Source organism: Amphiprion ocellaris, chromosome 20, assembly GCF_022539595.1.
Source record: "Amphiprion ocellaris isolate individual 3 ecotype Okinawa chromosome 20, ASM2253959v1, whole genome shotgun sequence".
In the NCBI taxonomy this organism is placed as follows: domain Eukaryota; kingdom Metazoa; phylum Chordata; class Actinopteri; family Pomacentridae; genus Amphiprion; species Amphiprion ocellaris.
The window spans coordinates 29,847,735-29,874,097 of NC_072785.1; the positions used below are offsets into that span (position 1 = coordinate 29,847,735).

At 36.2% G+C, this 26,363-nt stretch overlaps 1 protein-coding gene across 1 annotated transcript in view; it reads left to right on the forward strand.

Annotated features, from left to right (window-relative positions):
* Window positions 1–6,319: 6,319 nt before the first annotated feature.
* esr2b (estrogen receptor 2b) overlaps window positions 6,320–26,363 on the forward strand; it is a 181,261-nt gene continuing 161,217 nt past the window's right edge. Inside the window, exons 1-2 of the mRNA XM_055005587.1 lie at window positions 6,320–6,401; window positions 7,418–7,487. The gene's annotated coding sequence lies outside the window, so the exon portion shown is untranslated. The remainder of the gene's footprint in view (window positions 6,402–7,417; window positions 7,488–26,363) is intronic.

Below are 26,363 nucleotides of genomic sequence, written 5' to 3' on the forward strand. Positions count from 1 at the left end.
ACCAAATTCCTTGCATGTTGTGTACTTACTAAAGCTGATTCTGATCACTTTTCTGTCTTTGGTCTAGGCAAGAGGAAAAGGTGCAACAGAAAATTGGACCTTCCAAGCGTCCTTGTGGAGATGCAGGCTGAGGAGGAGTGGAGTCATTCCCAGCATGATGAGAACATCTGGTTGCTCCTCAGCGAGGCAAGAGAGAATGAAGCGGCCTTGCAGCGGAGGAGATGGTCCAGAATGCTGCCTTCAACCAGTCATTCCTGGGTGTACTGGGGCAGCTGGTGCAGGCAGTGCTGGGTGTGCTGGGGCAGCTGGTGCAGGCAGTGCTGGGTGTACTGGGGCAGCTGGGGCAGGCAGTGCTGGGTGTACTGGGGCAGCTGGTGCAGGCAGTGCTGGGTGTACTGGGGCAGCTGGTGCAGGCAGTGCTGGGTGTACTGGGGCAGCTGGTGCAGGCAGTGCTGGGTGTACTGGGGCAGCTGGTGCAGGCAGTGCTGGGTGTACTGGGGCAGCTGGTGCAGGCAGTGCTGGGTGTACTGGGGCAGCTGGGGCAGGCAGTGAGTCCACCTCCCAGAGACTTGAGATTTAGTTGTATATAGTTTTACTTTTAGCCCTCCACTGTAGGACAGGCCCACCACAGTTTGTACTTTGCACATTGTAAATAGTTTTGATTTTGCTGCTGACTAATAAACTATTTTGTGACTTATGTGATTCCATCATAACTTTTCATTTTGTCTGTTAAGACACTGGTAGGAAAAGAGTCAACAGTCTGAACCAAACAATTCTGTATTCCCTAATAATGCATTTATGTTTAATGGGATTTAACATGTTTTAACACAAACTACTTTATGGTTCATAATTCCGTTGACTGAATTACACCAAAGCAATACTGATTTATCAAACTGGAATATTCTTAAAACAGCTGTTTTAATGTTTTGGTGTTTAATTTGTCATGTGATCTTGCTAACCTTCACAAATAAAACAATAGCATAGACACATCTGCAAAAGGTACAAAAGTTTATTGTCAGAATTGCATTAAAGAAAACAATAGTGGTCCGGGGACAGAAAAACAAGTATAACAAGAAGAATAACTTTTAACTTCTGCATGAGACGTAGTGCATCAGTGCATCCTGTACATCTCTGTCCTCCTCCTCTACACCTTGTACCACTGCAGGCTCATGTGCTGCTGCTTCAGGTAAATCCCATGAAGTCTCATCAGAGAGCATCTGAAACACATACACAGCATACATATTTTAATATCTGAAACACATACACAGCATACATATTTTAATATCTGAAACACATACACAGCATACATATTTTAATATCTGAAACACATACACAGCATACATATTTTAATACCTAATAGCGATAAACTGCAGCCATTACAGGGTCGTTCACAGGACTGATACACGATAGCTAGCGAACTAGCATTAGCTTACCCTCATATGTCGTCTCGTTCATATCCTCTTGTCTTCAGCTTGATACTGCTGCATCGCCTCCTAAACTCTCCTGTGTGTCTCCTGAGTGTTTCGACTCGCTGCTCTCAGTTTTCTCCGACTCTTCTATTACTTTGAATCTGACAGAAAGCCACAGACCGAGCAGCAGGTGAACCATCGTCTCCGTTATGTTGCGTTTGTGTCGCACGCAAATGACGTTAAGGGACTTCCGGCTCGCTGCGCTATGAGACTCCACCCACGATGAGGCTATATGGAAAAACAACTAAACCGAGACGAGCCGAGTCAGATACAATAGTGGCGAACCGTACCGCGCCGAGTAGGTGCTTGTGGAATCGCGGCTACGCGCGTGCGCAATTGCGCACTGCTGACACGGTCTCCGCGCACAGAAAATCTGTGCTGCGCAGAAAAAAACCCTCCAGCCTAAATTGAAAATAATTCTGTGCTATTTTTCAAAGTGAGTCAGTGAGTGATCGGTGACTGGCTGCTGCAGCCAATGATGCGATTCACATACGTATTTACTCAGCTAAACCACGTCATAAGTAGGCGTCCTTCTGTGCAGCCACCGTTGTTCTAGCTAGCAGAGCGGTGCGGCCGATGTGGAGGGAAGACACGTTAATGATGCTAAATGCTGCTTATGTTGACCCTTTATAATAATGGCAAAACGAACGGGCAGTGGCACATTCCCTCACCAAGCCACAGTAAAAAGAAATGCGATTCTTTTTAAGATGGAATGGCTGTCGGAGTTAGGGTTGCCACCCGTCCCTTAAAATACAGAATCGTCCTTAATTTGACAATAAATTGTTGCGTCCCGTATTGATTCAATACGGGACGCAAATTGTTCCGTATTTTCATAAATGCCCCGTACACGTCTGTCACACACTCATCAAAACTGTATCATGAACAAAATAAAACACAGGAAATATTAAGGGCAGCCAATTTCATTTTCGTAGGACCTTTGTAGCGAGGACCCGATGCCAGGTCCAGCGGATAGACGTCTCTGTGTGTCCCGTCCTATAGTTCTGTCTCTGGTTGCCTGGTTACAGACGCTGCTGCTCCCGCGCGTTTAAAAATGTCTACACCCGAAACTCCACCATGTCCAAAGAAGCAAAAACGTTTGCAAATGTACCGACGTGAGTGGGAAGAGTGGAACCCCTGGCAGTAGGTACAGGGCAAAGTATGTTTTCTGTTGCTCATGGATTAGCTGAAGCAAGGCAGCATCAGGAGACAAACATGTAAGAAACATGAGAACAGAGAGAACCCAACCAGTAGGTCACAGTTTATCATCATCTAATCATCTCCTGAAGTCCATATGGTGAGAGACATCAGTATCTGGTTGTTCATTTACCACAGGATGCTTATAATCATGCTGATGTGGTCTGTACTCTACAGTATTTTAGTGACTCAATAAATGCCTAAGTTGTTTTTGTTGTTTGATTGTTTTTTTTTAAAGCTTTTTAGTTTTTAATAAACATTTCTTTAATAGCCTATATGTGATCAATAAATGGCCTTTCCCTATTTAAAGAAAAACTCACTCAGAACTCTATGTTAACAGCACTAAAACAAATTAATAAATACATGCATACACACAAAAATAAGTTAATACATTAACTGTGTTAAGATAAGATTTAGATATAAAAGAAAAGTTGTTTATGTTTTTGCAGAATCCAGTATTGCTCACTGGTTGGTCGTTACATTTTATTAGTTTGATTTCACTGTTTAAAATGATGCCACCTCTTTTCAGACAGAACCTGTGATAATAAAATACAAAATTTTTAGTTCCATGTTAATAAAGCACTTAAAGCTTTAAGTATGGCTAAATGCTTTTTTCAAAATTAAATATATCACTCCTTAGGTGGTAGTGGCCCCAAGTTCAGTAAAGTTGGAAAGATATTCACAGATTCAGACTTCCAGCATCAATAACTCATTAGATATAGGTTGTCAAAACATAAACGGTGCCTCTTTCCCATTGTTGCAAGGCAGACAATGTGCTACAAGCCCAGTTTTATCAAAAGTAGCTCTCTTTCAAGCTACAGGAATAACATTGGTGTCTATGGAGTGAACAGGGTCCGTCTGCAATTTGCAAAACCACTGCAACAGTAAAGAGAGACAAATATTCAATAACTTCACTCTTATACATTGTAGTGTCACTAAAATCACTGCAGCCTTCAACTGACTCCTGTTGTCAAAGTGTTTTAACAGAAATGTAAATGCTGTAATTTGATTCTTTTAATGAACCATGTAACTTGAATGGATGTGATGCTGGTGTGACCACAGTGCACACGTCTGATGTTGCTCACAGTGGTCCAAGGGACGCTCAGGGAGTTTGTGCGTTTGCTCACACTCAGGAAAAATTACAGGGAACATTGTTTGGCACAATGCAGTCCCACAAGTATGGTTCTCCTGGCAACCTCCAAACCCAGACTGGTCCATCAGATTGCCAGATGGAGAAGCGTGATTGGTCACTCCAGAGAAGGCATCTCCACTGCTCTAGAGTCCAGTGGTGGCTGCTTTACACCACTGCATCCCACGCTTTGCATTGCACTTGGTGATGTATGGCTTGGATGCAGCTGCTCGGCCATGGAAACCCATTCCATGAAGCTCTCTGCTGAAGCACTGTTCTTGAGCTAATCTGAAGACCACATGAAGTTTGAAGGTCTGTAGCGATTGACTCTGCAGAAAGTTGGCCACCTCTTGGCACTATGTGCCTCAGCATCCGCTGACCCCGCTCCGTCAGTTTACGTGTCCTACCACTTGGTGGCAGAGTTGCTGTCGTTCCCACACACTTCCACTTTCTTATAATACAGCTGACAGTTGACTGTGGAATATTTAGGAGCCAGGAAATGTCACGACTGGATTTGTTGCACAGGTGACATCCTATCACAGTTCCACGCTGGAATTCACTGAGCTCCTGAGAGCGACCCATTCTTTCACAAATGTTTGTAAAAGCAGTCTGCATGCCTAGGTGCTTGATTTTATACACCTGTGGCCATGGAAGTGATTGGAACACCTGATTCTGATTATTTGGATGGGTGAGCCAATACTTTTGGCAATATAGTGTATATAAAATGGCCAGGGTACAGTTGCCTGAGCAAAAGCCAAAGATTCAAAACATATATTTCATGACGTTATATATCATATACAGCCTATGGAAATAACTCATCTGGTACTTTAGCAGAGCCGCATCTAATCAATTTAAATCACCTTTTTATTCAGGTTTTTATAGTTTTTTTTTAAACTTTTCTTTTTAGATAAACATGCCTCACGAAAGCTTTAAATTAATCAATTAATTTTTTTTAAACATTTTTTTTTAAATGTAGAAACGTGATGCTCCCTGCCCCCTATCACGTGGCCCTGTAGCGTCAGCACCTGACAGTGTTACCTGTGTGAGGCTGAAGGTGAGTTTGTACAAGTTGTGGAAATAATTAATGATTCCTCCTGAATAAAAATGTCCAAATACGATTCAGAACAGTAAGTAGCTGGTCAAGTTTCTATTATGTCCCACAGTAATGCTTTTATTGTGCTATCACATGAGCTAATCTAGTCTTAGCTAGAGGGCTAACATACGGGCGGCTGTGTGAAGGAGGCTAATGTTAGCTTATTTTATATCACAAGCTAACCTGAACGTCTAAGCGTAAAGTAAATCCACGTTCGCCTCTTTTTGAAGCTAACGATAGAAGAAGTTAGCATCCATGTCAGCTTGTTTGTGATGCTAACGTTAGCTTTAAAGATGTTAACGTGAATGTTAGCTTTTATCCGAAACTAACGGTAGCTTAAAAGACGTTCAAGTGTTTGTTAGCGTGTATCTGAAGTTAACATTAGCTTACTTAACATCCATGTTAGCTTGTTTCTGAAACAAACGTTAGCTTGAAACGAGTTGATTTCCACGTTACGTACGTCTTGAGGCTAGCGCTAGCTTAAAAGACGCTAACGCGCGTGTTAATTAGTTTTGAAGCTAACGTTAGCTTAAAAGACGTTTACGTCACCGTTGGCTTGTTTTTGAAGCTAATGTTAGCTTAAAAGACGTTATGGTCCATGTTAACTTGTTTCTGATGCTACCTTTAGCTTAAAAGACGCTAACGTCAACGTTAGCGTACACGCTAACATCCACGTTAGCTTGTTTTTGAAGCTAACGTTAATTTGAAAGACGTTAGTGTTTGTTTACTTGTTTTCGAAGCTAACGCGTGCCTAAAACAAATTAGCTTCCACGTTACGTTCTTGAGGCTAGCGCTAGCTTAAAAGACGCTAACGCGCGTGTTAATTAGTTTTGAAGCTAACGTTAGCTTAAAAGACGTTTACGTCACCGTTGGCTTGTTTTTGAAGCTAATGTTGGCTTAAAAGACGTTATGGTCCATGTTAACTTGTTTCTGATGCTACCTTTAGCTTAAAAGACGCTAACGTTAGCGTACACGCTAAAATCCACGTTAGCTTGTTTTTGAAGCTAACTTTAATTTGAAAGACGTTAGTGTTTGTTTGCTTGTTTTCGAAGCTAACGCGTGCCTAAAACAAATTAGCTTCCACGTTACGTTCTTGAGGCTAGCGCTAGCTTAAAAGACGCTAACGCCCTTGTTAAATTGTTTTGCAGCTAACGTTAGCTTAGAAGAAGTTAACATCCACATAAACTTGTAATATTTAATAAGCTAACATGGCCGTTAGCTTAGATGTAGCTTGTAGCATGAGCTGCTAACTGTGTTCTGGGACAGTTTTCATTCAGTTCGCGATGAATATTTAACCAACAAGCAAATGCAGGTGATAAAGGTAATCTTATTGTTTTAGTATGAGATGATAACTTCTATTGTTTAAACAGGCTAAGATCTTTTGTGTTGTTTTTATGCAATGTTGATCTAATGTTAATTTTTGTTGTTTAACAGCAGCATTAGCTTCCAAAAAGAGGAGACTTGAGCAGAGAGGAAGAGCTGATGGAGGGAGAACTGGATTCAAAAAAACTAGCAGGTGAAGAACTTTGGCATAAATGTCAAGAAAATATTACTACAATATTAATTGAATGTAAAGAAGTCCTGTTTTCAAGTTGGAAATGTAGCGTTAAGGTGGTGTTAAAGAGCTTTTCTGCAGGATGCTAAAACCTCCACTACTTCTAATAACTGTTGTGAAATATGGGATGGTAAACCTAAAAATATGTTTGTAAAATAGAATATGACATACTGGAATTTTTCCTGGTTTCTAGTGCAGGTTTTCACATCTAAATATGGATGAATTAAACTGTAGTCTATTTCCTGGATTTCACCAGAAGTCACATCTATGGAAATTCAGCTGATAAAGTGATCAAGTGTCTTCATTTAAATGCCATTTGGATAGTAATTGTACCACGTTCAAGCAAGTTTAAATGGGAAATGCTTTGGATACTGGTGTTGTTAATTCAGATTTCAAACACTGAACATCAGGAGACACATCAGACAGGTACAAATGAGATGATTTATTATTTCATACACTTTTGCACAATACTGTACTATTTCTGTTCTGATATAAATGTTAAAACCGGTGATCTGCAGTCACTGCAGTGGTAAACAAGAAGATCTGATCTAAAGATGACCCAATGTGACCTTTTTTCTAGGTTTCACTGATGAATTAACTGGGATACAGTCACCTGCATGATGGATTTATGGATGATCTGATGGTATTTTGTGATATTTTGTGCTGGCCAAGAATCCAAACCTCTAAAATCCCTGAAACGTTGCCTCACTTCTTAATATTTTAGTCCTTAGTATAAGCGTGTTTTCAGGTCGGTGGATTAGAACAGAGAAATCATGAACGTTAGCGTCTGTCTGGTTCAGTTTGTTGTCAGGACGACTCTCCGTCTTGTTGTTCTTGGTCTCTAACGGATGGATTCTTGGTCCATTTGATGCCCGTCCTCTTGGATCATTTAAATCGCCAACACCAGCTCGTCTCTGTGGTGACGCAGCCAACGTTCTGCATTATGTTTAACTAAAACTCTCATCTTTTGCACGTAGAACGACGAGTCGCTGTGGCAGATAATCTGAAGGCTGATGGATGTCGTCCTCAGTAACGGTGGATCATCAGGTAGGATGGATGGTTTAAGAACAAACCTTTAGGATGTCACACAAATGTGCAAACAGTGCCGCTTGTTGCCGCATTTTATCGGTTCGTCTTCCAAAATACTTTGAGTTTAAGGTTCTTACAGCTTTAAAAACCCCTCTAGTGTTTTTTTTTTTACCTTGTTAACAAGTTCATTTGGTGTTTTATGCACTAGAAGATACATAATAGGTGAAATAGGCAGTCAGAACCACTGCTAAACATTTATACCTTGAATTTATAGTGCACTGGTGCTCAAAAAATCTACAGAACCAACACAGTCAGCTTGAACTGTGTTTTTTTTTTTTTTAAAATTAATTTCGACAAAAAAAAGCAAAATAGTTTATTTTACTTTTTACCCACCAGAATCAGTTTTATTGGCAAGTAGGTTTTCACATACAAGGAATATAAAGTAAACACTAACATTGTGAAAAATTTGAAAGAAGGATTTAAAAAAAAAAAAAAAAAAAAAGTCTTAAGGGGCAGTAGAGAGAAATAAGACAAATGCTGAGCAAGACATCTTCCATCTGACAGCTTCACTCCAGGATATTTTACAGATAAAGTGTCAGTCTGCGCATCGCTTTGTGCAAAAAAAAGTAAATTTTGTGACAGTTTTGGTGCCTTCATTTATTTTTTATTAACTTTTCTTTCTTTTTTTTTTAACCATTTACTGTTAAGTTACATATTTTTGCATTTTGTAAAATTTCTGCAACATTCCTTTAGTCTATGAAAAGAGGTGATGGACTGATCAAATTAGGAAAAATATTATTTTACAGATATTTGCTGTTATTTGAATGAAAAAATATGCAAATTAAGAGCTAAAATAATTCACCGAAACTGTGTAATGTAAAAACAACACAGCAGTAAATTGTAATAAATAAAAATAATAACTGTCAAAAACAAAATAAATGAAAAAATGTACATTTTGGGACAATTTTAGCACCGTAATTAATTTTTTTTAATGAAAATTGACATTTTTTTTTTACATATATATATTTATTACAATTTACGGATACAGATTTCACTAAATTGTAAAAACAGTTTTTGCCCCTTAATTAATTTTTTTACGAAAATTTTCATTTTGTTTTTACAATTTTTCTTATTTTTAGTTTTTTTTTTTTTAATAATTTACTGTCATGTTACAGTAGAATTTCTGCAACAGTCCTGTAGAATCTTTGAAGAGAAGTGATGAACAATCGGACTTTAAAACAGCATCTTCCAGGCGGTAGTTCCAGGTGGTAGTTTCAGGTGGTAGCTTCCTGTCCAGGTTGAGGTTTAGCGTTTAGCATTTAGTTTCTTGCTATAAGGAGGTGGGTGAAGCTTTCATGCTGCTGGAGCTCCTGAGAACTGCAGCAGATCAGGATTCCTCCTCGCTTCAGGGACCACGCCTCGGCCTCTCTGCTGGCGGCCCGCCCTCCGACTCCTCCCAGGCCGAGTCCACATGTTCCGACGGAGATGAAAGTCCGCTAGTAGGAAGGTCTGCCAGCGCCAACACCAGCCGCCTGCTTAGCGTTCCGCTCCAGATGTTCCCGATGCTGAATGTATTCCACCGAGGGAGCTCCGCCTGACCCTCACATCAAAGTGTGGAGGCAAAACAACGAGGTCTTCCTCTGTGAGGACGAAGATGAGGAGCTGACGTTAACTCTGATAATCCGTCCACACGTCCAGAGTCCCTGTTAGAGGAAACATCTGCTTCACAGTGAGACAGAACCAGTAGCAAACCCTGCAGTAAAAGTAGTCATACAGCAATATAAATACACTAGTACTACTACAAGGCATGCATTTTACAAGCACTTAATAACAACATGGTATTCATGCAGATAAAAATTATATGTTCTGATGCATTAATGTCTAAGCAGGAATTTAAATTTGCAGCCAGTTCCTGCAAATGTGATTTAAACTACCTTATTTTGACAAAATATTAATTAAATTTTTCATAAACTTACAAAAAAATACTTTTTTCCATGTTTACCTTTAATAATAACTAGTAAAAAATACAGAAAAGCATATTAATTTACAAATTAACTATAAGAAAAAGGCCAAAACTGTCAATAATGCTCACATTAAAAAAAGTTCTTTCAGTATTTGACTGTAAAATTCCACTATTTTTATTGTATTTAAATCAAAACATAGTAAATAAGTTTATCAACTGTTATTTTACAGATTTTCCCTGTTTTGTTAAATTACAGATAACTAATAAAAATACAGAAAAAAAGTAATTTCCTGTCAGAAAACATGAAAAAACTGTAAACAGCATCCACATCGCAAGTCTTTAATTTTATAAATTTAATTTGTTCTTTTACAATAGTTGAAATTACAGATACTTTATTTTAAAAAATAATTTAATTATTAGGATATAAAAATAAAAAATGTAGGACTGCAAAATGTTAACAGTGAACAGTATATTTTAGTTAAAATACAGATAATACAGAGCAAAATCACAGAAAAAAGTATTAATTTATGAACTGTAAGAAAACCAGAAAAACTGCAGTATTCACGTCAAAAATGTTTTTTTTCTGTTTTGTTAATATACAGAAAATAACATAAAACTACAGAAAAACACAATAATTTATACATTAACTGTAAGAAAACTGCCAAAACTGTAAAGAACATCCACACCTAAAATTCATATTTTTATAAATGATTTTTTTACAGTGTTTGATCATGAAATTAGAGTATTTTTTATCGTTTGCTGTATTTAAATTATTACTTTACAGACTGTTGCTGTTTTACACACCATGTTTTAAAGAAAAAATGTCTATAAAGGAGTGAAAAATGGGAAATCATGGTTTAAAATATTATAGATTTTTCCTGTATAATATTAAGTAAAATCCTGTAAAATGTATTAATTTACACGTTTCATAATGAATAATTAGAATTTTAAGCCTAGATTTGGTTCATTTTCCCGTTTTGGCCAGTTTAAACATCAGATTTTTGTTTTTGCAGTGTCAGTATTGAGAGGTGGTTGAAGTATTTTTCATCCTTGGACATAATCATCGACAGCAGTACTTAATTTTTTGTTAAAGGATACGTTCACGTGTTCAAAAAAGTGTAATTATCAAACAAACGTAGTGAAATAAAAAGTGTAAAGCAGCACAGTAGCACCAGTTGTCAAATCTGAGTCTGTAAAAAGGTGAAGTAGAGGAACTCAGTGGATGAGATCAGAGCAGCTGCTCAGCTTCATGTCAACACAGCGTCTTCATGACAACCTGACAGCAAAAACAATAAATGAAAGAAAGCATCCAGTGATAAATGAACATCTAACTTTATGTACTTTCTGGGTAGTTAAAGCAGATAATTAATCATCTTTTATCCTTATTCAATATTTCATATGAGCAGAAGAAACGTCCTGCAGCTGTCATATGTTTATTGTTAAAATAGACGATAGTGAAGATAAATACTAAATGGAATATATTATAATGAAGTTAATTTACTGCAAAATTACATGTCTTAATATGTTTTCACAGTAGCAATAGAATATAAATAGTGCATTTAAAAAGTGACAAAATGGCAGCAGGATGCCAAAAAAAAACAAGTTCAATTTCAGTGGAATTGTGTAAATAAATATCTGAAATGTCTGTAAAGTTCTGATATTTATAGTACATTTAAATGCAGAAAAGCAAGTTACTCTTTGTAAAAGTACAATTTTAGCCTTTTTCCCCCAGTCATCATGTAAATGAATGCTTTGTTTATTTATTTATTTACTAGATATTATCTTTAACAAAACAGGGTAAATCTGTAAAGTAGCAGTTAAAATAATAATCAATAATAATAAATAATTTCAGTTCTTAGTATGCATAACTTCTCTTTCAAATTATGGCTGATATCAGTAATACTAATGATAATTTTTGCTGAACACAGTAAAGACATTTTACGCATTTGTAAAAATACAGATTTTTAATATGGACATTATTTACAGTTTAGGCTTTTTTTTCCACACAGTCAACATGTAAATTAATCCTTAATTTCTTTGAATTTACTAAATGCCATCTTTAACAAAACTTGGTACATCTGTAAAATAATGTTTTTTTTTGTTTTTTTTTTTAATTAGTTTCCATTTTCAGTCCTTAATACGCTTATATTTTCTTTCAAATAGCTGCAAATATCTGTAGAAAATTGATAAATTTTGTTGGTTTAAAGACAGCAAAGACAATGTAAAAGAACAAATTACTATTTGTAACAGCATGTAAATTAATACTTTACTTACTTGATTTTAAGGGATATTAACTTGAATTTACACATTCCTTTAGTCTATGAAAAGAGGTGATGGACTGATCAAATTAGGAAAAATATTATTTTACAGATATTTGCTGTTATTTGAATGAAAAAATATGCAAATTAAGAGCTAAAATAATTCACCGAAACTGTGTAATGTAAAAACAACACAGCAGTAAATTGTAATAAATAAAAATAATAACTGTCAAAAACAAAATAAATGAAAAAATGTACATTTTGGGACAATTTTAGCACCGTAATTAATTTTTTTTAATGAAAATTGACATTTTTTTTTTACATATATATATTTATTACAATTTACGGATACAGATTTCACTAAATTGTAAAAACAGTTTTTGCCCCTTAATTAATTTTTTTACGAAAATTTTCATTTTGTTTTTACAAAATTGATAAATTTTGTTGGTTTAAAGACAGCAAAGACAATGTAAAAGAACAAATTACTATTTGTAACAGCATGTAAATTAATACTTTACTTACTTGATTTTAAGGGATATTAACTTGAATTTACACAAAACTGGGTAAATCTGTGAAATGACAATAAAAAAACTTGACATATACATTTACAATTATTTAATATATAATATGCCTAACAGCAAATATCTGTTTCAAAGAAAGGAAGTTTTTTGATGATTTAAGAAAGAATACTCTTCACAATTTTGGCTTCATGATGTTTTTTTCTTTTTTTTTACAGTCCACATGTAGATGAATGCATTTTTTCTTTTTAAATGTACTAGTTATTATGCTTAACTTAACAAAACCTTAATATACAAACGTTGTCTTTCGAGTAACACCAAAAACCTGTAAAGAAAAAAAAAACTGTTAAAAAGTTTTACATTTACATATGTAATCCTATAATACACATAACAGCAGATACCTGTACAAAAAAAGGGACTTTACTGATGTAAAAATGAACACTATTTACAGTTTTGGCCTGTTTGTGTTTTTTTCCAGAGTCCACAAGTAGATAAATACTAAAAACTACTAGTATCTTTAACAAAACCTTAATATGCTTAACATATAGTTCAAATGACACCAAAAGATGATCATTTTTGATGTTTTAAGGACAGTAAATTAGTAAAATTAAAGTTTTAAAGAAAATCTATTTTCAGTCCTTTCTATGCAAAACTTTTCTTTTGAATAAGAACAAAAGTCTGTATAATAATCCTATCATCTGATGATTTAAAGACACTAAAGACATTATAATAGATTATTTACAGTTGTCTTGTGTAAATTAGGACTTCTTTATGAAATGCAAACAGTAGAGGTGTTCGTACGGAGCAGTGGTGGAGCGTTTTTCGTCTCTGCTGAGTTTAATGATGACAAACGGTTTACAGGACGACTGAGTGACGGCAGTTTAAAACCCGATCTGACGCGGCACGCCTCGGCTTACACGCACCACCCAAGGCTACGCATTTTATAGACAAGCCTCGACTCAGAGAGGAACGCCGCGACTCCCGGCATCGGCGGCTATTCATCACGCTAAATGGACTGGATCCGTTTTCATGTCGCAGGAAGGAGAAAGTGGAGCCCATTGTGTTGCTGTGAAACACATTAACGCTGCTCTCAGAGAGGTGTGTACCGTTTGTCAGATGACGTGAATCCCAGAATTTCAGAAAAAGAAAAAAAGAAGCAGCCGGAAGGTCGAAAGGAAAAGTTCAGCTCCGGTTGACGGCCGTAAAAGTCAGCAGATCGTTCCCTCCATGTTCAGACGGCAGAGCGTTTAAATAAATCAAGTAAATAAGATTTAATTACAACAATTTAAAGCAGAAATTAAAGCTGAAGAGACACTGCAGGCACACACTCGTATATCTGGAAGATACTCACGCACGTTTTAATTAAAGTTATAATTAAGATTTTAGTAAATTACATGCAATGATAATAAACAAAACTCTTATTAAAAATACTGGAAATATTTACACATATAATAAAAATGTCCAAAATAGAAAAATGTACACCAGTATAGAATTAAATGTGCATAAAAACAGCACAAAGGTAAAATAAATTACTGGAAACGGTTTATTAAAAAAAAAAAAAAAAAAAAAAGACGTGTTTTCTGTTGTATTAAAAAAAGTGATACAAAAATTAAAAATTGTAAAAAATCTATTCAGTATTTAATAAATATATCTAAAATATATTAAACATGTTTTATAAATTAATTTCTTTTAATACTCGTACTGAAATAAAAATGAGAATAATATAAATAATAAATTCAAATATGTCAAAAACTTATAAACATATGCTGAAAATGAAGTGTGTAAATTATGCAAAAATGTCACAGATGAATAAAAATACTTATTTACATATTTAAACACAATATATAAATTATTTAAAATATTTTCACTTGTAATAAAATGTTAAAAAAATATATAAATGTACACCAGAATTGTGCTAAAAAATATCAAAAATCTGATGTGATAAAAGCAATAAAGTAAAAACAGTAAATAGCTGAAAAAATCTAATATGATATATCTATATATATATATATATATATATATATATATATATATACTGTAACATAACATATATATATATTCAATATAAATTTATTTAGATACTCATGTATTTAATAAAATATGCAAAATATATCGTTAATACAGGAAAATTTATCAAAGGATGCTGAATTTAAAGGGTGTAAATTATGCATAAGTAATGCAGATGAATGAAAATATTTACACGTAGTAAAATCTGAGAAATGTACAATGTGCATTGTTTTTATTTATAAACAATATAATAGAGTCAAATTATGTATATTAGTACTTCTAAAAAATGTCTAGTTCTTAAAAATAAAATGTAAAAAAATGCAAATGTAATATAAAAATTATTAGATATACTTAAACATTTGATAAAATGTATAAAACTCTGTATATTGGTGTATTTATAAGAAAAAATATAATAAACAGAAATGAAATATATACTAAACAAATTTAATAAATTATGTATGTATTCTACTGTTTTTGTGGAAAAAAATTTAAATAAAGTCTATAAAAACACTTAAAACATAAAAAAATAATATTTGTACATACAATAAATTATCTGAAATGTACAATATGCAATGATTTATGTATAAAAAATATAATAAAATAGTCAAAAATATATGAAAGAAATAGCAATTAATTACACACATTTATACGTATAAAAACTATGTTGTATATTAGTGTATGTAAAAAATGTCTAATTTATAAAATAAAGTGTAAAAATATGCAAAAGTAATTTAGAAATTAATAAAAATACACACATTTTATAAAATGTATGATGTACATTGTGTATTTATAAGAGAAATAGAATAAACAGAAACAGACAAGCAAAATATAATAAACAGAAATGTAATATGTGCTAAAAATATTTCTGTTAATATATGTGTATTTTAGTGTATTTCTAGAAACTATTAATGGAAAAAAAATGGAAATACTTACACATAGTAAAGCATTCAAAATATACAATATTTATTGATGTAATTGTCTTAAAAATCTATCTATATATATATATGTATATATATATATATATATATATGTGTGTGTATATGTGTGTGTGTGTGTGTGTGTGTGTGTATGTTTTATCTACCTCTAAAGCTGCAGATACATGTCAGTGAAGTGTTTTTAGCAGCAGATCTGGGAGCTGCTGGACTGAACAAACTGACCTCCTGCTGCTCTGCTTTACGTCATGCCATCGGCCCGCTGGGAGGTCGAGCCTCGGGCCGTCGGTTTAGACGGACCTCTGTGTCATCAGTCGGCCGGAGGTTCAACAAAAAGCTTTTAATGCGCGATTAAACCCCGAATCAGCTCTCATTATGGGTGAACACGTCAACCGATGGCTTTAGAAAACCGAACCCGGCATCCAAATCTGCCCCGACAAACCCACCGACGGTGGCGTCGCTCCTCTGACGCTTCGCTTGAAGCCGCAACACGCGACTCGTCTGCATGAGTCAGCAGAAAACGTTCACGCCGACTCAACTTCTGTCAGTCAGCTCTGATGAGGACGTTTGGCCTCGAGCTCAGGTAACCAGAGGACCAAAAACTTGCACTAATAGGACAGATAGCGAGGAAGATGTGACAATAAGCTGTCTAAAAATACTCAAAATTAATCTAAACTAATGAAAGTGTTACATACAATATAATATAATTCAACAAAACAGGTAAATGTCTGTGTAAAAATACTCAAAATTGATAAAAAATTCATAAAAATGTAACATATAATACAATATAATTCAACAAACCAGGTAAAATCGGTGTAGAAATACACAAAATTAAATAAATGAATAAAAATATTACCTATAATTCAATATAGTTCAACAAAATGTGTAAAATCTGAGCAACAATACTCAAAATTATTCTAAATTAATCAAAATGTCACCTATAGTACAATATAATTCAACAAATCAGTTAAAAATCTGTAAAAATACTCAAAATTGATCAAAATTTATAAAAATGTAACATGTAATACAATATAAGTCAACAAGTCTGGTAAAATCTGGTTAAAAATACTCAAAGTTAATATAAACTAATGAAAATGTTACCTATAATACAATATAATTCAACAAAACATCTGCGTAAAAATGCTCAAAAGTATTATAAATTAATAATAAAAATGGTACCGAAAACATGATTAAAGAAAACAAATAAAATTTGTGCAAAAATAATAAATTACTGAAATGTACACACAATACAATATAATTCAACAAATCACGTAAAATCTGGTTAAAAATACATAAAATTAATTTAAGTTATTTAAATAATATTAATATTAAATATACAAACAATATGTATGTATGCTGGCAATTTATAAAAATTTCTTTAAAACAATTAAGATATAAAATTAAATTAAAAAATATTACGTGTTAAAATTGTCTTTTTATGTAATATTTGCATAATTTACTGTCATTTCTGCAACTCTGTCATTTTTACTTCATTTAGTGTCTGTTATGCATCTTTTTTTGTCATCATAACTGTGCTCTGCTGCACAGAAGACATTTATTTCCGAGTTCTTTCTATTTCTAGTCACACACCAATCTGTGCTAAAACTTAAGATCCAACATCTAGAGCATCTTTGGTTTAAATCGAAGATCTGCTGAATGAAAACAATCTCTGACGTGGCACAATAAAGACTTTGTAAAGACAGCATCAATATTTTGGGATTGATGTCTATAAATGCGTGAAATTTAAGAGGACCTGAGCAGCCCAGGGCTCGTAAAACCACCTCAACCCTGAGCTGAAGTAGTAATCCGGCGATTCAAGCAGAAGCACGCCGAAAATGATCAGAAATTGCTGCTGTAAGATCACTTTGTCTCTCCAATGGGCGGGTGGATCCCGACACATTTGATTTAAAGTTGCCAGTTCAGCTGCTGCAGGATCCTCGGGGTAGAGGAGGAGGTTTCTAATGATCAGCTCAGAGGAGGAGATCTCCTCCATCATTCTGCTGCCTTTGATCAGGTTGTAGCGCCGCGATGCTAGCTAGCGCTGACAGACAGCGAGCATAAAGAGGAATGAGTTCTCACTGAGGAGGACGGGCATCGATAGGAAACGTTAAAGATCTGAAGCTGCAGAGATGTTGGTTCATGAAAGACGTCTTCTGTCAGAAAGCCGAGGCTGCGATAGATCAGAGCTGATGCCAGAGAAGAAGAAATAAATGATCTCTGATGGAGGAAAGAGTTTAATCCCAAAGCTAAACTGATCCCAGAACCTTTGAAGTTTATCGTCTAATCTGATGAAATAATGTTGGAATAAATGTTGGGTGGAGCAGCTGAAATGTTTGACAATCATAAAACGAAACCTGAAGATGAATTATGAGACAACGGCCTCCTGAGTACGAACATTTCTGGTCGTTTTATTTCTCATTTCAGTCATTTTGTTGCTCATTGGGGTCATTTTTCTTCACTTTCATCCCAGTTTAGTTTTTGTTTTGTTATATTTTGTGACTTTTTTTGTCACTTTTTGTTTGTAGCTTTTTTGGTCTTTGTATTCAAATTGCGTCGATTTAAAGCTGTTTTGTGTCACTTTCCCCTAATATTTTTGTGCTTTTGTAGTTGTTTTGCATCAATTTGTAGCCTTTAGATGTGTTTTTGTAGTTTTGCATCACTTTGCAGCAGTTTTATATGTCTTCGTTGTTATTTAGAATCAAATTTTGTGCCATCTTTTGTTTCTTTGTGGTTTTGCATCCATTTGTTGTATTTTGTTTTTTGTAGCCACATAGTATTACTTTTTAGCTGTTTTGCATGATTCTATAGTTGTTTTGCAGATATTTGAAGTGTCTCTTTGTAGCCATTTTGCTTTTCTATAGTCATTTTTTTGCTTTTGCATTTTTCTGTGACTTTTTTTGGTCACTTTTGCATGTCTTTGTAGCTTGTTTATATGTATTTGTGTCCAAGTTGCATCAATTTGCAATTTTGTAGCATTTTTTTAAGCTTTTTTGCATTCATTTGTAGCCTTTTAGTGTGTTTTTGTCACCAAATAACATCACTTTTTAACTGTTTTGCATCGCTTTGTAGTTATTTTGCATCATATTTTAATTGTTATGGATTATTCTGTAGTTGTTACATCTATTTGAAGCTTTTTGATGTATTTTTGTATCACAGTGCAACAGTTTTGCACCTCTTTGTAGTTATTTTTCATAAAAACTTGCATCACATTTTGCAAGAGATTTGTTTCTTTGGGGTTGTTTTGCATCCATTTGTAGCCTTTTGGTTGTTTTTATAGCCAAATAGCTTCACTTTATAGCTGGTTTGCGTGACTTTGTAGTTGTTTTACGTCAAATTTTAGCCGTTGTTCTTGATTCTGTAGTTGTCTTCCATCTATGTGAAGCTGTCCGGTGCCTCTTTGCAGCCATTCTGTGTCTCTGTAGCCAGATTGCATCACTTTACAGTTGATTTCCATCCGTTTACTGCTTGTTTTGCAGCACATTGTAGTTCTTTTGCACCTCTTTATGGCTGTTTTATATCCAAATGTAGGAAAATACCACTTCCAAGGGCAAACATGCAAAGGAAATGCAGAGTTTTTCCTACTGTGAAATGTTTTTCTGCACCATTTTGACCTGCTGCACTTATGTTTAACCCTCCTGTGGTCTTCATTTATGGATATCAAAAAATACTGTCTTTTTCTGAAAAAAAATCCAAAAATTCAGCAAAAAAATTCCCCAAATTTCTGAAAATTTGCAAAAACTTCAGGAAGGAAATTAAAAGTTTCCCTTAAGAATGTTATTTAAAAAAATCCCCAAATTTAGCAAGAAAATCTGGGGAAAATTTTACCCAGAAAAAATGAGTAAACATCTTCGAAAAAGTCCTAAAAATATCTAAAATGATTACATGTAAATCAATAAAGCTTCTAATATTTTCTTTAAGAACATTCACAAAAAAAATCAACCAAAATCCAGTGAAATTTGCTGGATTTTGGTTGAGTTTTTTGTAAATGTTCTTAAAGAAACATTTTTTTTAAACATTTCTTTTTTTCCACCAAAAACTGTTCAAAATTTCCCCAAAATGTTGAAAATGTGGACATCAGAAGTTATTGTTTTACACATTTCAAACTTTAAAATGGGTCAATTTGACCTGTAGGACAACACGAGGGTTAAGTATACATGTTTATATTTCTGCATCCAGGGAGTCCAGTTTGTACCAAGTCTTTCTAAACGTAGCACTTCACGACAGGTCAGAAGGTGTTTTACTGGAAGTTTTAAGAGCCTTTGCTGTCGTCTTCTCGGCTGCTCCTGACCTGACGTCTATCTTGAGCTCTGACCTGGAACCTCAGAGGTGACGCATCCCATTAACCTCCGTCTGCTGCATCAAACCCTTTGCTTTCAGGACGACTCACCCGTCCAGCCTCCGTCCAGCAAAGAGGTGTTGGCTTCAAAGGCTTTCTGTAAGTCAGCAGAAATAAAGTCTTCCACCAGCTCCAGTCTTCGGTTTCAGTCTCAGGGTGGAAAAACAAAACGGGTTGGTTCTTGTTGTGGGACATCAAAGCCGAGGCCCTGAGAGCAGCAGATTTATATGCCGGCCGTGCTCCCCTGTCAGGTCGACCCGTGTTTATTCGCGGCTTCTTTCTCTACTTTGACAGCTGCTGTGGTCGGAGTTCTGGAGCTTGGCAGGCCGACGGTGGCATGTTAGTGATTCCCGAGTCAGAAACAACAAACAGTCCAACTGCACCGTCCAGCCGCTCAGACTAACCTGAAGATGGTGCAAAGAAAAACCTGAAAAACTCAGAAATGATCACTGACAACAGAGTTCACACATTTAAAGGTTTCATCCTGGACTCAAATTTGTGATTCCAGCTGAAGATTCATGACTGATCGTTTGTTTTATCATCATTCAGATTCTGCAGATTCACAAAAGCTGTTCAAATTTAACTTGTGAATGATGTTTTTAAAGTCAACCTTTAGTTCAGTGTTAAATACGGCAATGTTTCACCTCAGTGAACTCTGACATTTACTAACAGCATAGTTTGAAAGACACAAAAAGATGCAAAAATGACACAAAGTTGCAAAAATGACACTAAATGATGCACAAAAATCACATAAGACAAAAAAGATGCAAAAAGTTGCAAAAATGACAGTAAATGATGCAAAAAATAGACAGATATAAAAAAATACAGAAAAAGTTGCAGAAAGTACACTAAATGATGCAAAAAAGAAACAAAGTTGTAAAAATTACAGCAAATGATGCAAGAATTACATAAAAAGAGACAAAAAGATGTAAAAATTACAGAAAAAGTTGTGAATATGACACTAACTTATGCAAAAATCACATAAAAAGACCCAAAAATGGCACCTAATGATACAAAAATCACATAAGACAAAAAAGATGCAAAAATGACAAAAAAGTTGCAAAAATAATGCAAAAATAACATAAGACACAAAAAGATGTTAAAATGGTAGAAAATGTTGCAGAAATAACACAAAGACTTAAAACTGTTCCACCTCAGTGAACTCTGACATTTCTGGACTGAAACTGTACAAAAGCTGTATTTGACTTAATAAGAGGAACCTTTGATGTTCTGCCATTTCTATAATTCAGCATAATTTGACGTGATTACCTGAGCAGGTCTGGAGGCACATTTTGTTCCCAGTCGGGGTGTTTTCCTACCCCAGTCCCGACGTTTCTTCTTTGTCTCTTTTCTGTCATTAGAATCTCTTTAATTGCCAAAGGCCAAATGTGTGTCCGATGACGTCGGGCTAAAAAGCATTTTTACAGCTTTGAGAAGGTGTTCTTTCAGTTTGAGCAGCGATACAGAGACTAGAATTATAAAATAAATCACCTGGATGACCATCACCACCATCATCACAAAAGATGAGATCAGGATGAATTTAAGAAAGGACAGCAGTGCAAGACTCTCAGTAATGAGAGTCGTTTTAGTGGATTTTTCTCATTTTCTTCACTGTGGATCAATTTTTCACTGCTATTTAAAATCCTGCACCTCTATGGAAACACAACAGCCACGAAGAACTCAGAAATGTCGTCTGCGCAGAATGACACAATTTTAACGCCATCATATAATATAAAACACACAGGAAGTACCGATTTGCAGAATTGTTGAACATTCTTAGTCGACTTAGTCACATTTAGACAATCATTTGCTGCTCTTCATTCATGTAAAGTTAATATCAGAGCTACTTTATGCAAATTGGGGCATCCACATTTTGGAAACTGAAAAAAACTTGATGTAGTTGACCTAAAATCAAGACAAATCCAGCAGCTGCCTGAAATAGTGTTCGTCCAATCAGGAGCAGGTGGAGTTGGTTGTAGAATGGTCTGATTCACCTTTGAAATGTTGTTTTTACTGTTTCTGGTTCTGATAAATGGTTTAATTTTGTAGCTATTTTAAAGATAAAATGCGTTTTAAACCCACTGGAGGGTTTTGGGTCTCTAATATCTAGATGCAAAGTCATCCTAGTTACATTTCGAGAATCATTCGCTGCTCTTTGTGTAAAGTTGACATCGGAGCATCCAACTTGTGGAAAAAACTTTCAAACTAATTGTAATTGACCTAAGATCAAGACAAATCCAGCTAGAATTGGTTGTAGAATGGTCTGACTCACCATTGAGATATGGAAAATATGCGGATTCTTTCTGTTTTTTGCAGTGTTTTGCTGTGATAAATGGTTCAGTTTGGGGGATGCCTTTTAGGTTTTGGTCTTCGGCGTGTTAACAGCTTGATATTGGATGATAAATTTGACTTTGGAAACAATCCGCATACTTTTTCAGTGAATGCTGTGAACGCTACGCGCCAGTCGTGGTATTAAAACTGTATATTACTGAGGCCTGTGGACGGTTCTGTTTCCCTGCATGTTGGTTATTCTGATCTATCTGCTGGCAGCCGGCTGGACTTCCACAAGAAGCATCTGGGGCTCTTTTTTCTTTTTTTTTATTTCAGACTCTGGTTAAAAGCAAAGTAGAGGCTTTGAAGCTCGGGCCAACTCGCCGACCTGCTGCACCGGGCCGGGCCGAGGTGTAGGATGGCTGCGGGGGGGTGGAGATCGCAGAGGAAGTGCAGAAATATGTCCTGATTTGCATACACTGCTGGGAGGTTTTCTCTCTCCTTTTTATGCCCATGTTCTGTAATGCAGGTTTAACCCTCGGCACTGAGAACAGGGACGTTGGGGCTGCACATGTTTCCGTGTAGCTGCCATGATTTATCTCACATGGGTCCATTTGCAGGAGGCATTAAAATTCCTTTGCAGTTAGGAGATGCATCGGAGTGATTTATGTGGAGCAGCGCCGCTGAAATATGTCGAAAGTTACTGTCAGTTCACCTGCCTCAACACACACACAGGAGAGGGTTTTAGACACCGTGGTGCTGAGTGGTGATTAAACATTCTGATTTTATGCCCGAGTTCGATTCGACGTTTGCTCAGTGTTTGGAGGATCTAAGTGAAGCCAAACATGACGTGACGAACAAGCACAACAATGTAGTAATGAAGAATGAAAGCAGTGGGGTTGTAAAGAAAGTAGAAATGTCCTTTAAATAGACAGAAACCCGGAAGATTAAAGACTTTACAGATTGAAACAAGGAATCTGGTCTAATTCTCCAAAGACGTATCAATCAGCTCGCATTTTGATCTTCTCCTGATGGAACTATTATGGGATTAGAGGGTTTTATTTTACACAGTGAGTGCAGGTTACATTTTAATTCATCAACTTGCTTTACTCTGGGTGTGTTAACGTGCAGAAGAAGTTGGATTTGGGTCAGAAATTGCGACCAGGTCTGCCACAAATTGAAAAAAAACTACAGGAGGTCCTCGACTTACAATGGAGTTCCGTTCCTACTGATCTACGCAAGTCGATTTTTGCCTTAAGTCGTAACTCCAACGAAAATGTAAGCAAAGCCGTTAGGTGCATCATATCGATCAGTTCTTCAGAAGAGTCATGAATACCAACGACTTGCATGACATGCATGTATGAATCATTTTACAAGAAGATAACTGAATATTTTAACGGACTGATATTGGTGTGATGTTGAGGTTTGATGTTTCTTGTTCAGTTCCAGATTTAGCTAATGTCAGTGAACGTGCCATGTTTAGTTAGCTCACCTCTGATTGGCTGAGAGTCAGCAGTAGAGAGAGCTGGGAACGGCGGCTAATTCTGGAGCTAAGTTATGGGGTTTTTCTAGTTCTTCTGGCGTTGGCTACGGCCCACAGTAGCCTGTGTGAAGGTTCAATAAACCAGCAGAGAACCAGATAAAGTCTCACTCATTCATCACAGAGGCCCGCTACATTATGTTGCACTGTTGTTACAACTTGGCTGATGTTCATCGGTCTTTCACTCTGTTCCTAGTGCTTTATTATATCTCTAATTTCGCTTCCATGGAGACGACTTTCCTTTTCTTCACCATCAGAAGAGTCTGACTTACATTTAGGGGCCATAATAAAGGGCAAAAAGTTAGTGAATGTAGCACAATCCAAGATGGCGTACAAGCGGAGAATGTAAACAAATCCGTCTTATAGCGCTGCATAATAACGTATTCATCCGCTTGTCAACTAGTTCCACGTAACCAGTTCCGATCTAACGACGAAACGCCATAGGTCGAGGACGTCGTAAACCGAGGACTCCCTGTATACCAAAATGGTATAGACAGTTGTTGAAGATACATTCAGCATGGTGAAACGTCTTTCTACAGATGATGAGCAGAGTAGGGTAAAAGTAAGTAGAGTTTGTAGAGGAATTTGTAGCACCAGTGAGACTCAAAATTACCCCAAATGACAAAAAAATTAGTCCAAAATGACTTTAAAATGATAATTTTGAACAATTTTAAAATAACTTTGAACAGTTTTCAAGTTATTTTGGTCAATTCTTACATTAATTTGGAAACCTTTTGAGTCAGTTTCGACAATTTTACATGACTTTGGACAGGTTTCAAGTCATTTTGGACAATTTCAGACTAGAGGAAAATCAAACCTGTTGGATGAATAAAATAAATGCAGCATGACTCAGAAACAGAGAACAGAGGAGCAAGTTGTTGGAAGATTCAGCATGGTGAAACATGTTTCTACAGATGATGAACAGAGACTCAAAATTGGACTCAAAATTGTCCAAAATGTCTCATTGTCCATTTGGACTCAAATATTGTCATTTTGAACATGTTTCAAGTAATTTTGAAAAGTTTTCCAGTCATTCTGGACATTTTGTTGTTACTTTGGACCAATTCCGAGTTAATTTCGGCAATTTTATGTTACTTTGGGCAGGTTTCAAAGTTAATTTTAACAATTTTAGTGTGAGCACCAAATAAAATACACTAGATTAATAGAATAAATGTAGCACGGCTCAAACAGTGAACAGAGGAGCAAGTTGTTGGAAGATACATTCAGCATGGTGAAACACCTGTATAACATACTCGAAAAACATGTTCGACATGTCCCTACTTTCTTAAATTTTTGTCGAACAAGCAATCAGAGACATTCTACTTTTGTTTTCTTGTTTTTTAGCATTCGTAGAAATAGAACTCAAATTCTCTCTCCTTATAGTCTCCTTCTGTTTCTGTAGTGGTGCAGGAATTTATATCGCAGTGAAAAATTAGCCCACGGGGAAGGAAAATGCGACAGGAGCAAATATTACCCAGAAGCTGTTTTAAGTTCAGAGTTTATTAGTGGAAACATAAACAGAGTTTTTGTTTAGTAAAAGTAAGATTACTCATCATTATAACCCAATGAGTGACAACATAACCTTAAATGTGGAAAATACATACAACTGATTGGCTTCATAACATCAGTCTATCGTATAATTACTGTTCTCAGATCAGTCCTGAAGGTTTCTGTCCACTGTGGGTAGGCGATACCAGGCACTAAATGTTCTGAACACCTGCCTCACAGCTTAATATACGACAAAACAGCAGCCTTTATTACTTTGGGGAGCAGTGATATTCTTCCTAAAGACTTTTTTTTAAAACCACTTTGTGTCTGGTAAGTCATCAAACTCAGTCTGCCCTCTTTAATTGTATTTCATCACCTCTCCACTACCCGACGCATCTCTTCCCCACCAACATGTGTTTTTAAATGCATGGCAGCCTGTGGTCTGGATACCCACTCATGTTTTTTTTTTTTGTTTGTTTTTGTTTAAATACTCTTAACACCTATGCTTGTGGTGCCGTTATGATGACACCCCTTGTCTTCAGAGCTTCAGGTGTTTACACCCTAAAATAAACCGCTGCAGTTAGCACATTCTTCAGCGTGTTTCATCATGAACAACGCAGGTGTGACGTACTGTCATGCCTTTGAGTCGTACATAAAACTGTCTCTGGCAGTAGTAATGAGATGATCAGGCAGACCGAAGCCTCTGACTTCCAAGAAGCTTCTGGGCTTTTTTTTCCCCTCATTCAGGGCTGCAGTTACACTACTGAGGAATTGTAGAGCAGCCTTTTTTAAGTCCAGTCATAAATCCTCAGCTGGATTGAGGTCTTGGCCTCCAGAACTTCCACCTTGTTGTCTTTAAACCATTTCTGAGGATCTTTGTTCGCTTCGACTCATCGTCTGGATGGAAAACTGATCTTCTCCAAGTCTGAGTTCTCTTCAGACTGCATCAGGTTGTCCTCCAGGATTTCTCTAGACTTTGCTGCATTCATTTACCCTCTACCTTTGCAATCCTTCCAGGACCTGCTGCTGAGGAACATCTTGATGCTGCCACCACCGTGCTTCACATCATGATGCTGCCACCACCTCTCTTCACGTCATGATGCTGCCACTGTGCTTCATATCATGATGCTGCCACCACCGTGCTTCACATCATGATGCTGCCACCACCGTGCTTCACATCATGATGCTGCCACCACCGTGATTCACATCATGATGCTGCCACCACCGTGCTTCACATCATGATGCTGCCACCACCGTGCTTCACATCATGATGCTGCCACCACCATGCTTCACATCATGATGCTGCCACCACCTCTCTTCACGTCATGATGCTGCCACTGTGCTTCATATCATGATGCTGCCACCACCGTGCTTCATATCATGATGCTGCCACCACCGTGCTTCACATCATGATGCTGCCACCACCATGCTTCACATCATGATGCTGCCACCACCGTGCTTCACATAATGATGCTGCCACCACCATGCTTCACATCATGATGCTGCCACTGTGCTTCATATCATGATGCTGCCACCACCGTGCTTCACATCATGATGCTGCCACCACCGTGATTCACATCA